This window comes from Mus caroli, chromosome 4 (genome assembly GCF_900094665.2).
Source record: "Mus caroli chromosome 4, CAROLI_EIJ_v1.1, whole genome shotgun sequence".
In the NCBI taxonomy this organism is placed as follows: Eukaryota; Metazoa; Chordata; class Mammalia; order Rodentia; family Muridae; genus Mus; species Mus caroli.
This window is the reverse complement of record NC_034573.1, coordinates 70,022,538-70,037,672: the sequence shown is the minus strand read 5'-3', so window position 1 is coordinate 70,037,672 and position 15,135 is coordinate 70,022,538. Positions and strand designations below refer to the sequence as shown.

Sequence of the window (15,135 nt, the reverse complement as noted above, 5' to 3'; positions counted from 1 at the left end):
AGAGAGAGAGAGAGAGAGAGAGAGAAAGAAAGAAAGAAAGAAAGAAAGAAAGAAAGAAAGAAAGAAAGAAAGAAAGAAAGAAAGAAAAAGAAAGAAAGAAAGAGGAGGACAGATAGACTGTGGAAGGAAGGATAAAGAAAAAAGAAAGGAAGTTTGTTTTAGGAAAATATGCTATGAACCAAAGAGTACACATAGATGGACCATGACTACAGGTACATATGTAGAAAAGGATGGCCTTGCCAGGCATCAGTGGGAGGAGAGGCCCTTCATCCTGTGAAGGTTTGATACCCTCATAGAAGCAGGGGAGGGAGGGTGGGATTGGGGGTTTCCCTGGGGGAAACCTGGAAAGGGATAACGTTTGAAATATAAATAAAGAAAATATCCAATAAAAAAGTACACAATGGAAAATAGTGGGATATCGATTCAAAAGAGATATTCTTAAAAGGTTAGCGTATATGGGCCATACTGAATCCCCTAAGTACTATGTTAAATACTATAGCATCTTTTGTGCCCATTAAATGCAATGTATATGACATCAGAGCTGTATATTAGGTTATTTCAAGATTGTTTTCATGACTGGAACAATACTATTTTATAGACATCACTGTGCATGTGCATACCCTTGAATCATAGTTGTCAAAAATATCTATATAATATACATATTTTTGATGTTTCTTAAAATAATTTTTGAAAAAAAACCAATGGATTAACTATGCTGACTCTAAAATGGTAATGATATATATTATCAGACCATCTCTATTCCTTTGCTGTTTCATTTTGCTCTTATAGATTTTCAAAATGGAATATTAAAAAACAATTTAATTTCTTTTACGGAATTCATGATCACATTATAAAAATAACATTTTTCTTTGCAGATGATGGTGCCTGTCCACTAACTGAACAACTGTGGTGAGTTCTTCCTTTAGTTTCTCATTCTCCCTTTCTCTATTGCCTATTTCTCTTTCCTCTTATTCTCTGAAATGTGTGAAATGTTTATCCCTCTAAAACTCAAAGAAATATATTTCTTTATTAATAGGTGTCATGATTTTAAAATGAGTTATCCTGGAAGAAACTCATAAAGCATTTTTAAATACTGTGCTTTGTCTTTTATTTTTCCCAATTAAAACAATACTTAGAAAGTTAGATAAACAGATTCTCAACATTTCCTGAGAAAGTTCACTTACTCAACATATACCAAATCTCTTAATCAATTAAAAAAACCTAATACATCTCATGAGAAAATATCAGAATATTTTATAGCACATGTATCAATAACAAAATACCTAACACTTATGGATACATACAAGTTTTTTCTCTACTAATCTATCAGACAAAAAACAAAAATACTGATATATCTTAATTATTTAATTGCTTCCCTATTTCAGATAATTAGTTAACAAACCTTAAGATTAGAGTCATATTTCTTATCAACTTAATTCCTCCATGCGGTTGATCATTTTGGTGACCTTGTGTAAACACGGTGTTACTGTACTTTTTATTTTATTGAACTGGCATTGAAAATTCTCTTTTTACTGTTCGATTTTACATTAGATGGTTATCATAGATTTATCAGTTCAGAATAGATTAAGAAAGATAGTTGAATCTTTCTCTTTATCCACTGTAATAAGCAGAAAATAATTAAGCAGAAGACTTTATACAGGATCTTCCATACCAAATTGCTTGATACATCATGACACGGCCAGCCTAGAAGCTTGATATAAAGAAATTAAGATGAAGTAAAAATGTTTGCACAGATGTTGTTAGGAAAGGGAATGGACATCAACTACTACATAGGATGCTTTGTGATACATGGTTCAGAGAAAATATATGTAGAAAAATGATTTATTACATCAGTGAATATCAATGATAACCATGAGAATTACCTAAGTTAACTTTGTAAAGCCAGTTCTGGTGAGGTAGATCTTATGTTCAGCCCAAGTCTGAATTTCAGTTAATTTTTAAGTGATGTCAAAGTCACTGCACTAGTGAGCATGCTGAAAGGAGCCACATCAAGTAGTTCTCAAACTTTGCCTCTTCTCAATATTAAGAACTCTAATTTTAATCCATTTACTTGCATTCATTATTTATTAGTGATTGTTCAAAGAACATTTTGGGTGAGAGCAAAACCAACCTTGTTTTTGTTAAGCTATACAGAAAAAGACTTGGGTATGATTTACCACCATGACCAATTCCAATCTTGTTTCTTGCAAACTTAAGACCTTTCTTTCTTTCTTTCTTTCTTTCTTTCTTTCTTTCTTTCTTTCTTTCTTTCTTTCTTNCTTCCTTCCTTCCTTCCTTCCTTCCTTCCTTCCTTCCTTTTTTTTCTTTCTTTCTTCCTTCCTTTCTTCCTTCCTTTCTTTCTTTCTTTCTTTCTTTCTTTCTTTCTTTCTTTCTTTCTTTCTTTCTTTCTTTCTTTTTCTTTCTTTCTTTTTCTTTCTTTCTTTCTTATTTGGTTCTTGTTTTGGTTTTGGTTTTTGCTAGACAGGGTTTATTTTTTGATACTGGGTTTCTCTGTATATCTCTGGCTGTCCTGTAACTCACTCTGTAGACCAGGCTCTGCCTCACAAGTTCTGGGATTAATTTCATTGAGTGAATATTAAAGTGAGCTAGATATAAGACTGTATTTTAACATTTCATATCTTAGTCAATTTCAAGGTAATCAGATCATTGTAAAGCAATAGACAAATTACAAAAAGCACAAAGTGCTCACAGGAGGGGTTTAATTAATCTGACATTATTATCATTGGTGTGTTTGAGAATGCTTGACTACTCCCCTACATATAACAGAGTGTTTTGGTTTTGCATAGCATTTCTGATGGACAAGGGCACTGCTAGTCTGATTGTTCAGCTAGCTAAGCTCCCAATGGGTAAAACAAACAAATCAAAAGAATTATATTGAATATATTAGTAGATTCACTTTCTCTGTGGTGATAGATATTAAGGATATTTAGAAGACACTAACTTTTAGGTATTCTTGTTTTAGTGTTGATACTGGTAGTTTTGGAACCTTTCATAATGGGAATAATGACTGTAATAATGTAGTTAATATAACTTTCATCATTCATGAAGTGCTAATCTAATTCTGCTATTTTGCTAAATTCTTCACATTGATTATTTTTAGTTCATCATACAGCCTGTGTGATACTACAATTATCTCACAGACAAATAAACAATTCACCACAGTCCATATCAAGAGCATAACAGAGCATGTAATAAGTGCACATTTCATTAATTGATATTATTCAGCACAATAACTCAAACGCCCATGTACTGTGCTCATAATTCTGTAGTTTTACTGAGCAAATAGACTGTTTTATCAGATGCTGTAGGTCTTTCATGAAGCTACATTTAGATTACTGAAGAGCATACTCACCTCTATGGGTTCTCACTTCCTACATAGCACAACATATAACCTAGGATTTTTTTTTTCATTTTTATTGGTGGTTTTATTTATTTACATTTCAAATGTTATCCCCCTTCCCAGTTTCCCATTCACAAGCCCCCTCCTTCCTCCCCCTGCCTCTATGAGGCTGCTCTCCAAACTGCCTACCCACTCTTTCCTTTTGAGTGATATATCTTTCTACCAGATTAACCTGGCTGTCATATAGTGTACAGGTCAGTTTCATGAATTATATAAAGAAAAAGTCTAATGCAAGAGCTTTTCCTTGTGACGTATTTTTCAATATTGTTTACATAGTTGAGCTAAGGGTCAATATACAGAGAGACTATACAAGGACAAGAATACCAGGAGACATGGTTCATTCTGATACTAGACATGCTTAGTCTTCTATAGCAGTGGGAACTGTATTTGAGCTATAATTATTTTGGTAAAATAATTTTTAAAAAAGCCCTTTTGTATCTTCCCTGAAGAAGTCCAGGCCTTTTTTTGGTCATTATTTCCTAGTTAATTCATTAGAAAAATGACTTCCGTACATTGATACTGGTATAATATATGCAAATACTCTGAATTTTACCTAAATGACCTGAGCATCTGTAGGTTTTGGTTTTCACAAGAGATCTTAGAACCAGTACCATGAAGATAGTTCAGGACAATAGCAGTTTTTGGTACAATAATATATTCTCTCTGGGAGGATTAAGAGCTAAGACTGAAAAATAAAGCATACCCTGCATCATCATGCATTAACCACCCCAGATTCCTGGAGGTAGAGTACCCCACCCCCTAGAGGGTGTATCTCTTTAGGTCCATGGCCAGCCTGGTCTACATAGTGACTTCTAGGACAACAAGGGCTATGTAGAGAATCCCTGTCTCAAAACAAATAAGCAAACAAGCATCAACATAAAGCAGAATAGAGAGAGACCACAGGCAGTTTGGCCTATGAATGAGATAGCATTGGGCCATCTCATACCCAAAATGAAATATTTTATAGGAAACTCAATATTGATAGGGACAGCAAAGCCCAAAGTTAAAAAGCCCAGAAGCATTCAAATGCTTCCTTTATGGTTTTGGGTACAAACCTTCCTGGAGTAAAAAATGGCAGACTGAGCATTTACAAACTAGTTTTCTATTTATGCCTCATTCTGAATTTCCTTTCCTGTACATTTTTACTTGCAAGTATGGAGAAGAGAATACAGTAATGTGTTATGTCACATCATGTCTCAATGTCCTTAGAGACTTGCAGAATGCATAAAAAAGCCTTTTCTAAAGATTCAGAAGATGATATTCCTGTTTTTACCAATGTCCTGTCTGAAGTGTAAAGCCCTTTGATGGGATGGTGAATCATTTTGCATAGGAAGAAGCCCATATTTCAGTTGCCCCACCCATATGACATAACTAGAGGGCAATATCCCATTTACCCAGAGCTCTGTCTCTATGAACAGGTGATCCAGTTTATTGCACCTCGTTCACAGAGAGCTAAGGAGAGTCTTGATTGACCACAAAAAAAAAATGCAGTTCTGCCTCACTGCCTTTCAAGGCATTTCCCAGCATCTCCACAGAGAACATCTGTCTTCAGGGCTATAAATCTGGTATTTTACCAGCTCTAAAGTTTCTCTGTTGCTTACAAGTAGCAGGGATCAACAGCCTACTCCCATCATTTAGGGACTAACAATGTGGAAAATTGAGTGAACTCAGTATTACTGCCACCGAAGGCTTCTCCCTGTGAAGCAGGGTTGTCTGCAAATTTTGAACAAAATTCCAAATAGAAAGAAAACAATAAATTGCATGAGAATAAAAGTTCATAGTTTGCTTTCTTAGCAGACAATGGAAGTAAAACAGAGTTCTCCTGTTATAAGTAGAATGAAGATGCACTTCATATGTTGATCTAGGAAGTTCTGTTTTGAGTTAAGCATAATTGCTTCCATACTGCTTTAAATGCAAGAGAACCAACACCATAACACATCAAGCAGGCTTTCCAAAGTTTCACCAACACAATAATTGGGTCCCTGTATAAATGCAGAATCACAAGGACAGAATTCACATTTCATGTTGCAAAACAGATAATTGTACAATCAAATGGGTGCTTTGATTAAAAGCATTGTATATGTAAATTTTCATTTGCTGGAGTACTCATACTTTGCATGTGCATATATAATTCAAGATTTCTAATTAAGGTTCTCTAGTGGCAGAAATAGCCTGATACAGTGGATTTCACATTTTACTTATTAGACCAAAATTGTAGATTATTTCATTTTCAATGATCACATTGCTGCCATTTCAAGTATGATATTCCCCTTTTATAGACCTCGTTTAAAATCAGAATACTTTTTAGCTTCGTTTTTGAAACTAGTTATGTGAATCTTTTATAAAATATTATGACAGATTATATGTTGAATCACCTTCAATGTGGACATTCATAGCAAACAAAAAATTGGTAGTATATCTAGAGTATGTCCATCATCTCTCCATTTAGTCACTTTTTTCAGGAACATGTTAGCATTTCTGGAAGTAAATCAATTTGTGCACTTAAAGTGATCTATTTACCGTTAAGACAACTATGAATGGTACATTTTGAATAAAGGCCATCTGGTTATCAAGATATTTTGCTAAATTCTACCCTGTAATCAATGTATTTCATTACAAACCTCCTTATCCTTAAAGATCTTCCATTGACTTAGTAGGTGCAAAGCAACAACCACTTACTTGTGAGTAGCTACTGTATTATGAATGAGGAGACAGAGAAAGATTGCATGATTCTCCTGCAGTCATATAGTCACTATTATTCAATATTAGGACATTCAGAACTTGAAAAGACTGTGTCTGTGCCTTATGTGTAGCACTGTGCTTGTGTGGTTTCCATGAAGTAGCTGGTGACTGACAGCAATGCTAAGACAACAAGCATTCCTGTAAAATTACTTCCTCTTTCTTTGTTCTTTCAACTGTCATAACACAAAATAATACTCATTAGTTGGAGAAATGAAACCTAAAATATCACCCTCATCTCTGACACAGCTGCTTACCTTCCCACCTTCCCTATGAGAACCACAGGGTTTCAGGAAGATGGTTACAAAGTTCAGCACAGCAGGATGGCAGAATCTCCATTTACATGGGCACATTTCACCTACAGTTCAGACTTGTTCTCTGCATCTCCTGATAACTAAAGGCAAAAGTAGAATTGTTTTATTCCAGTTCATATCATCTTGGATCCAATATCACAATGTCTCCTTGGTCTGCAGATGGTGGCTCTCTAATTTGTTCCTTCTGAGACCAAATGACCCAGGCCTCTTCGTTCTCATTTTTTCATTACTTGAGCCTTTAAAGTATTCTGCCTTCCCAGATCTCACAGAAAACCTGATGACTTAAATTCCCCCCAATGTCTGTTTTCTCTATTTGAACAGATTTCCCAAAATTCAGCTATGTTCTCTTAGTAATATTTAAGGCACTGCTCCTGGGTCACCCAGCAAGATGGACTTTAGAACCTTGCCCTCCTTACCCTACATAATGCTCTTAAGTTCTTAGTTTCTGCTTCTCTTTTTTTTTTTTTTTTGAGTTCTTACCAACCACACCTTTGCAAAATTTGTTTATGTGTACAACCCTTTTTACTAAAACTAAAAAGCAAAAATTGGCATATTGACTAGAATATTTCCTGCTATATTCCTAGATCCTGCCTGGTACAAACTACAAAGCATGTTAACTACAGATTACATAAATAAAGAATCAGAAGATACAAACAAGTATATGAACACTGTGGGTTTGCTAAATATGGCGCTAAGTGGTTTTATTCACAGTATAATAATATATGTAAGAATGTATAAGTATTTGCTAGTGGCACTTTTATGTCACTGTATGCAAACCAAGCTATCTTAATAAGAGTTAGCTGTGATATTGCTGTGAAGAAACACCATGACCATGACAACTATTTTTTTAAAATTTTTTTATTAATCATTTTATTTGTTTACATTTCAAATGATATCCCCTTTCCCCCTTCCTGGTTACCCCTCCACAATCCCCCCATCCCATCCTCCTCTTCCCCTTTCCCTTTGCCTCTATGAGGGTGCTCCTCCACACACTCACCCACTCCCGCCCCACCCTTCTAGCATCCCCTTATGCTGGGGCATCAAGCCTCCCTCCCTCCCTTCCCATTGATGTCAGATAAGTCCATCCTCTGCTACATATGTATCTGGAGTCATGGCTCCATCCACATATACTCAATAAAATGGTTTTTAATGATATTTTGCTATACTCATAGATCAGTGCCTTATCCAGTCATCATCAGAGAGGCTTCCTCTGGTAGCAGATGGGAACAGATGCAGAGACTCACAACTAGACATTATATAGAGAGTCTAAATGGGAGGTCTCCATTAAATCAGGCAATCTCACAGAAGAAGAAACTGAACAAATTTTATAAAGCAAAACATTTAATTAGGGCAAGCTTACAGTTGCAGAGTTTTAGTTCATTATTGTCATGGTTGCAAGCATGGCTGCCTGCAGGTAGACATGGTGCTGGAGAGCAAGAGCGGAAACTTCTGTACCCAGATCAGCAGACAGCAGTAAGTGAACTTTGAGAAACTAGGCAGGTTTGACCTCCTGAGACCTCAAGGCTTGCCCCTAGTAATCCACTTCCTCCAACAAGCCATACCTCCTCCAGCAAGAGCACACCTCCTAATAGTGCCACCCCCTTTAAGGCTATGGGCTGTTTTCATTCAAACTACTTTGCAAGCCAGGGGAGGTAGAAATGAAAACTATTGCTATAAAGATAAATAATCAGGAAATGGAATGTTCTATTTTTAGCATCATGGTAAAAAGCAATGACTATCTACATCATACTATATGACTATATATTGTTCTTGTTTTATACATTTTAGAAGTATTAATTTTTGTACATTATATAATGAAAATGCTATCATTTTATTTAATTCATATTTGATAAAGCTAAGGTAATCTAAATGTAAGTTTCTTGCTCAATATTACAGAGAATCCCATAGACTCCTTAGTAAGCTGAATGAGTGCACACACACACCCCCCCACACACACATGCATACACATACACACACAAACATATGCATACACGTGTGCATTCAAGCACAGACTCACACACAGGAGCATATGTCCCTTTTGACCTTCACTTTTCATTAAATAGTGATAAAAATATTGAATTTTTTTACTCATTATTTCAGAAAGCCATTTTCAATTTATCGTTTCTGATATATTATTTTGAAGATACTAAAAACACATTACTACACATAAATGTCCTGTATGGAGATTGATCTACTTCCAGTTTCACATGAATAAGTTTCTTAATCATGTAGTAGCAAAAGGTAAAGAATAAACCTCAAGTAACAGAGAGATCAATAACATCTGCCGATTCGATTTGCATCCTTGCGTAGGAAAGACTAAGAAACCCCTACTGAAGCAGGTGTTCGGCTAAACCAACTGAGCGATTTCCAGGTAGGATAGAGAAGACTCTCCATACAGGAACTTAGCATTTCTCACTCCAAGTATTTTTCTTCTGTGGGATAAAAAATAATAATCTCTATTGGAAATAGTTCACCTTAGAGCTATATTCCTGGGAGTGATTTTTTTTTAAAACGTATTTTCTATTTGAGATTCATTTTTTCCCCTGTAAAATGACTAGGGTCAAGCTACCCTAGGTCAGGGAGTTTTGGACGGCATTTGAAGTAAACTGGTTTGAGCCTGTGGTTGAAGAAAGAGCGGCAAGGTTAACTGTTTCATGTTCTCAGACTCTGTCCTCAAGGAAAGTTTACCAGTATAATTTTTACTAAAGCATGTCACATACAAATGAAAAATATTTGTTTTAAATCTCATGGCAATTTTTGATCAGATATATTTAAGAATTTTCTATTAGAATGCATTTTTGAATTATACTTCCTTATAAACTTGTGTTTGGGCCAGTGAATGATTGATGGCAGCCTTCCCCTTAGTGTCTGACTCATACTTTAGATAGAGATCTTGTGTGTTGTCCCAGTATATTGTTAATGTATTTTATAGAAAGAGGAATTACTAAGAATAGCATGAACTTTTGCTCTCAAAAATAGCCAGCACAGACAATACATGTTATATTCATCTATTTTAAAGCAGTTATTTACAGAAATCCTGAAAGGGCAAAACAGCAGAAGGACATTTCTGGCAAGAATGTTGTGTCCACTGAAGCCACTCTGCAAAAATAAAGATTAAAGAAAGACTTTTTTCTTCCTTTAAAAATAAAGAAAAAAATCATACCATATGAATAAAGGAATCAAAGGTTAAGTAATTTCATTCTAATTTCTAAATAAACCAGTTTATTAAAGTCCAGTTTGGATGGGGATAACATGGGCTGAGGAGCATGCAAGTGATAGGAGCTCTGAACTGTGCTTACTAGAAACGCCCTCAACTAGTCTAAAAAACCAACTTCACTTATTAAGTAATAAGACATTGCTACGAAAGAAGTGGCATGTATTTCTCCAGCTCTGGAATTTCATATGAGCACACAGACTGAAAGCAAAAGGTATTGTAGCTGAGACTCTGATCAATTTCAGCTGTGCCTCATTAGTGTGGGTGTTCCAGAAAATTCCTTTAAATGTTAGTCTTTGCTGGCCATGATGGTAATTTCAGATGAGAAACCAAATTTGTACTCATGTGATCATACCAATTTTTTTCTACCTCCTGGCAATGGCCAGGCACACAACTGAAATGCTCTGTGCTTTTCCTTAACTGAGCTATGTTAGACACAAGTTTCTGAAAGATTCTGATCTATGCATTTGACACAAATGGCTGCTTCTTTTCTCTTGAATATGAAGGGAATCTGCTTTGCTGGACTATATGCAGGAGGCTAAGGGAGTCGTTGCATTTTCTTTGATTTTCAGAAATTCAGATACCCAAAACATATTCTAAATTCTTTTTTTTTCTTTTTTTAAAAATTTTTATTGGTTATTTTATTTATTTACATTTCTTTTTTTTAAGATTTTTAAAATTTGCACTTCTAATGTTATCTCCTTTCCTGGTTTCTCCTCCGAAACCCCCCTATCCCCTACACCTTACCCTGCTCACCAACCTACCCAATCCCACTTCCTGATCCTGGCATTCACCTACACTGGGGAATTGAACCTTCACAGGACCAAGGGCCTCTCCTCCCATTGATGACCAACCAGGTCATCCTCTGCTACATATGTGGCTGGAGACATGGGCCAGTCCATGTGTACTCTTTGGTTGGTGGTTTAGCCCCACGGAGCTCTGGGGGTACTGGTTGGTTCATACTGTTGTTCTTCCTATGGGGATGCAAACCCCTTCAGCTCTTTGGGTTCATTCTCTAGCTCCTCCACTGGGAACCCTGTACTCAATCCAATGGTTGGCTGAGAGCATCCATCTCTGTATTTGCCTGGTACTGGCAGAGCCTCTCAGGAAACAGGTATATCAGGCTCCTGTCAGCAAGCACTTGTTGGCATCCACAGTAGTGTCTGGCTTTGGTGACTGTATATGGGATAAAACCTCAGGTGGGGCAGTCTCTAAATGAATGGCCTTTCCTTCAGTCTCTACTCCATACTTTGACTCTGTATTTCCTACTATGGGTATTTTGTTCCTCCTTCTAAGAAGGACCAAAGTATTCGCATTTGGACCTCCTTCTTCTTGAGCTTCATGTGGTCTGTGAATTGTATCTTGGTTATTCTGAGCTTCTGAGCTAATATCCAATTATCAGTGAGTGCATACCATGTGTATTCTTTTGTGATTGGGTTACCTCATTCAGGATGATATTTTCTAGTTCTATCCATTTGCCTAAGGATTTCCAAATTCATTGTTTTTTATAGCTTAGTAGTATTCCATTGTGTAAATGTACCACATCTTCTGTATCCGTTCCTCTGTTAAAGGACATCTGGGTTTGTGCCTGCTTCTGGATATTATAAATAAAGCTACTATGAGCATAGTGGAGCATGTGTCCTTATTACATGTTGGAACATCCTCTGGGTATATGCACAGGAGTGGTATGGTTGGGTCTTCAGGTGGTACTTTTATTCATTTTTCATTTAAAGACTCTAGACAGAAAATGAACACATGAAAACTAATCACAATATTGATAGAGTTTTACATATGTTTCAACTTTTAGAAAATTGGTGTTTTCATCTTCTCTAATATTTTGTTGTATTCCTCCCACCTTCCTAGTCCCATTCTGCCATGAAAAACTTGGTTTTTTGATTCTTAGGAATCAGAATCACTTCAAAGAATCATACCATGTCCTTGTACAACGTTCATTGATTCTGTATCAATGAGCACTCATTTTTCGAGGGTACAGCATCACTCTTACTTCTGTTTTCTCTACTAAAATATGTTTCTAGACTTTGTAGAGAAGATTCAAAATCTCTTCTTAGTGTCAGAGTGCTTTGTTTCTATGTAAACCATGTTAGGAGGTTAGCTGCCTCAGGAATATATATCCACATTGTCCCTGATTTCTGTTGCCTGTCCTAGACCTTCTACTCTCTACCAATTGCTTACAGATAAAGAGAGAAAGCTAGATTGTACTTGCCATTGCAAAAATACATGAGAAGACATCACTGTAACCAACCCCATGATCCAAATCCAAGCTTGCGATACACAAATATGAGCCTTTCTTTCTTTCTTTCTTTCTTTCTTTCTTTCTTTCTTTCTTTCTTTCTTTCTTTCTTTCTTTCTTTCTTCTGAAAGTGCTAGCTTCTCCTTGAGCTGATCCTCTAATTATAAGGTAAAAAGGACACAAATATACAAGTCCTTTTCCAAAAACCCAATCATATATAAATGCAGAGATCATGATGCTAAGTCTGCTGCAGCCAATGCTTTGATGATTAGAAAATAAGGAACAGTATCCTATGCAGGATCAAGCTGTACCTATGTCGTTTACCATCTATGAATTTCTGGTGCATTCACTTTAATAACAGCAATGAAACTTCAAGTCAAAATTGGAAACTAAAAGTATTATCCACTTCAAAGTTTAGAAAAGTAAATGAAATCATGTATATAATATGTACAGAAATATAAGTGCTTTAAGGGATGCCTTCTCCCACATCCTTCCCTGCATTCTATCTAGCCAAGACCAGTCTGTGTTCTGCATCTGAATACGCAGTCATTACAGTGGCAGGAGGAAATACTTTGCTGTTAAAGGAAACAGTGGCCTTCCTTTGCACAAGGCCTTGAACTATTTGTGAGAGGATTGACTTGTTCTGATGGTCTTCACCGATGGTTCTACTCATGTTCTAATCTTCCTGTGAGACATCACATGCTGTGCTCTTTTATCATCTCTCTCTCTCTCTCTCTCTCTCTCTCTCTCTCTCTCTCTCTCTCTCTCTCTCTCTCCTGTTTTACCTTACTCTGTTGGACAATGAAAGCTAGTCACTCAAGGAAGGTGAAAATATTTTCCTGGGAGAAACTTTACATGAGGGTTGTGCTGAAACCTCTTACAATTTTTACAATGCCTGACTGTAAGTAAAAGTGTCCAACAATGGTGTTCACACAGAGAGAGATTGTTAAAATCATCCTTTTATGGGGATATCACAACTCTGTTGTGACATTGTATTGCTCAACCTATAAAAAATAAAGAAGCAGATGTTAAAATATCAATTTCCTAGCTATCACAAGAGAAAAATCTTGAAGTCTTGACTTACCACATCTTGAAAATTCTGTGATTATTGTTTATTTATGAATCAAAAGTTCTGTGGAATGCACTGACAACTATGATTTTGTTTTTTTTTTTTTTTATCTAGTTTTTGCAGAGCTGGGTATAAACTTGGGGTCATTCACACATGAGACAACTAGTCTACCAGTGAAGCCCATTCCCAGCTTTGAACAAGTTTAGAAACTACAGTACTAATACAGAGGTATTTTCCATTTAACATGTTCTTCAATCTGAATGTTTCCAAGTTGTCAAATAGAAACATCATTTAAATAACTGAGTGAACATATTGAAGCATGAAAAAGCCATCATAATGGCAAGTCCCAGTGGCCTTGGTTAGGCATGAAGTTCTCATTTTATTGTATGAGGTTGCAAACAGTCAGCACCTGCATGTGTCAAGAAATCGCAATAATGGTTGTTTAAAAACAATAAACTCTAAAATGTCAAGGAATCTACTTATTTATGTTCCAGAAGGTGAAATGCTTAGAAAAGTTATCATAAGTCCACAAATCCTACAAGGAATGCAGTTGTGAGGTAAATAGCAAGGCAATGCATTTTGACTGCAGTTTTAAAGCATACACAAATGATATGGTCACATCAAATGATATCCTCAGATTGTGTTGTTCAACTTGGATTTTATTTAAATATCACCCTGAAGCATAACATTTTCAAACCCAAGGTAAAATGGGAAAGGTAAGAATCCTGTGATAAGCTGCACCTAAATTAAAAATCCATGCCCTATCAGAAAACCTTAATCTTACAATACGTGACAATGGACATAGCATTGTAAATTGGTCAATATGCAAATAAGAGACATGTTGGTACTAAAAAATATGACAAGTCTGGGTCACACTCTACCCCTCAAATTTCATTGATCAAATGTTGAAGACAATTGTATGTCAGAAAGATTCTAAGAGATAGACTTGGTAGGTAACTTGGTAAGGAAAAAGTGTTTGTTTGTAATATACACAAGGAAAATGTGCATATAAAACTCCTACCAATTGTGATAGCTTGCACAAGACCAGCATAAGCTCAAGACAGACAAATATTAAGAATCTGGGGGATTGGCAACACAATGTCTCACTGTTTGGTGATGGGATCGTGTCATCTGATTCCTTCTGGGAGAAGTAAAGTCAGTTTCCTTTTAATTGTGTGGCCCCTGATATGAGCACAATAAGCAGGTATAGGAGAATAACACATTCTGAATACTAAAGATTTGAAGGAGAGAAGAGCCAAAAAGGTTATGATGTTGGGTGAGGGAGGAAAGGAAATAGTGGAGGAGTTGATATAGTGGGGTGAATAATGCATTGCATAGAATTCTGAAACTATTGATATAAAACATATAAAACCCAACCAAACAGATTTATTTGTAAAATTTTTAAACTTATCTTTTAAATGACACATAAAACATAAAGATAGACATATTCTATACCAATTAATGATCGTGCAAAACTAAGACATGAAATAGCCCTGTTGGGTTTGGGGTCAGAGGGAATGCATCTTTCTGGAATAAAATGTATAGTGTGTATTAAATGTGTTCAATATCCATCACAGTCTGAATTCAAGCATGTCCTCACTAATAAATACAAGAAAAGTAATTCTTCAAATTAATAAAACATTAGTGCAGTCATGTGTGTAAAATATACTAAGATCTGATTGAAATATATTCCTAGACATATTATCTCACTTTAGTGATATTATTTATCAAAATATTAACTAATATAAAAACATGGTAAAGGGTGATAAGAAGTGTGTCTTCTTGCCCAGAAATAGGTTTGTTGAAATAGGAAGTGTCATTTTACAGCATTTATTCAACCTTGTATTGCCTTGTCCAAGCCAAAGGTGGTTTAGCTTTGTTAAAGATATGTTTTGTAAACAGCTCTATTTTCTTCTGGCAAGACACAATTGTCAATACCACACAGCAACTTTCCAGAGACTCTAAGAATCAGAAAGAAGTATAAAGCCCAAAAGAGTCGTGATGGGATACTCCAAATACAGACAATTTCGAGAGCTCGCATTTCTCCGTGAACATACTGCTAGATGGTTTTGAAAGCTGAGCCTGGACTGGGCGAAGTGGGAGTGCCAACCCAGCACTCCCACTTTG

The 15,135-nt window shown here is 35.9% G+C and overlaps 1 protein-coding gene across 40 annotated transcripts in view; it reads left to right on the top strand.

Moving 5' to 3' along the window:
- Positions 1-15,135, top strand: part of Ptprd (protein tyrosine phosphatase receptor type D) — a 2,211,569-nt gene that overhangs the window by 1,178,127 nt on the left and 1,018,307 nt on the right. For all 40 annotated transcript variants that reach the window (XM_029475790.1, XM_029475789.1, XM_029475786.1 and 37 more), the window contains exon 8: positions 876-909. The gene's annotated coding sequence lies outside the window, so the exon portion shown is untranslated. The remainder of the gene's footprint in view (positions 1-875; positions 910-15,135) is intronic.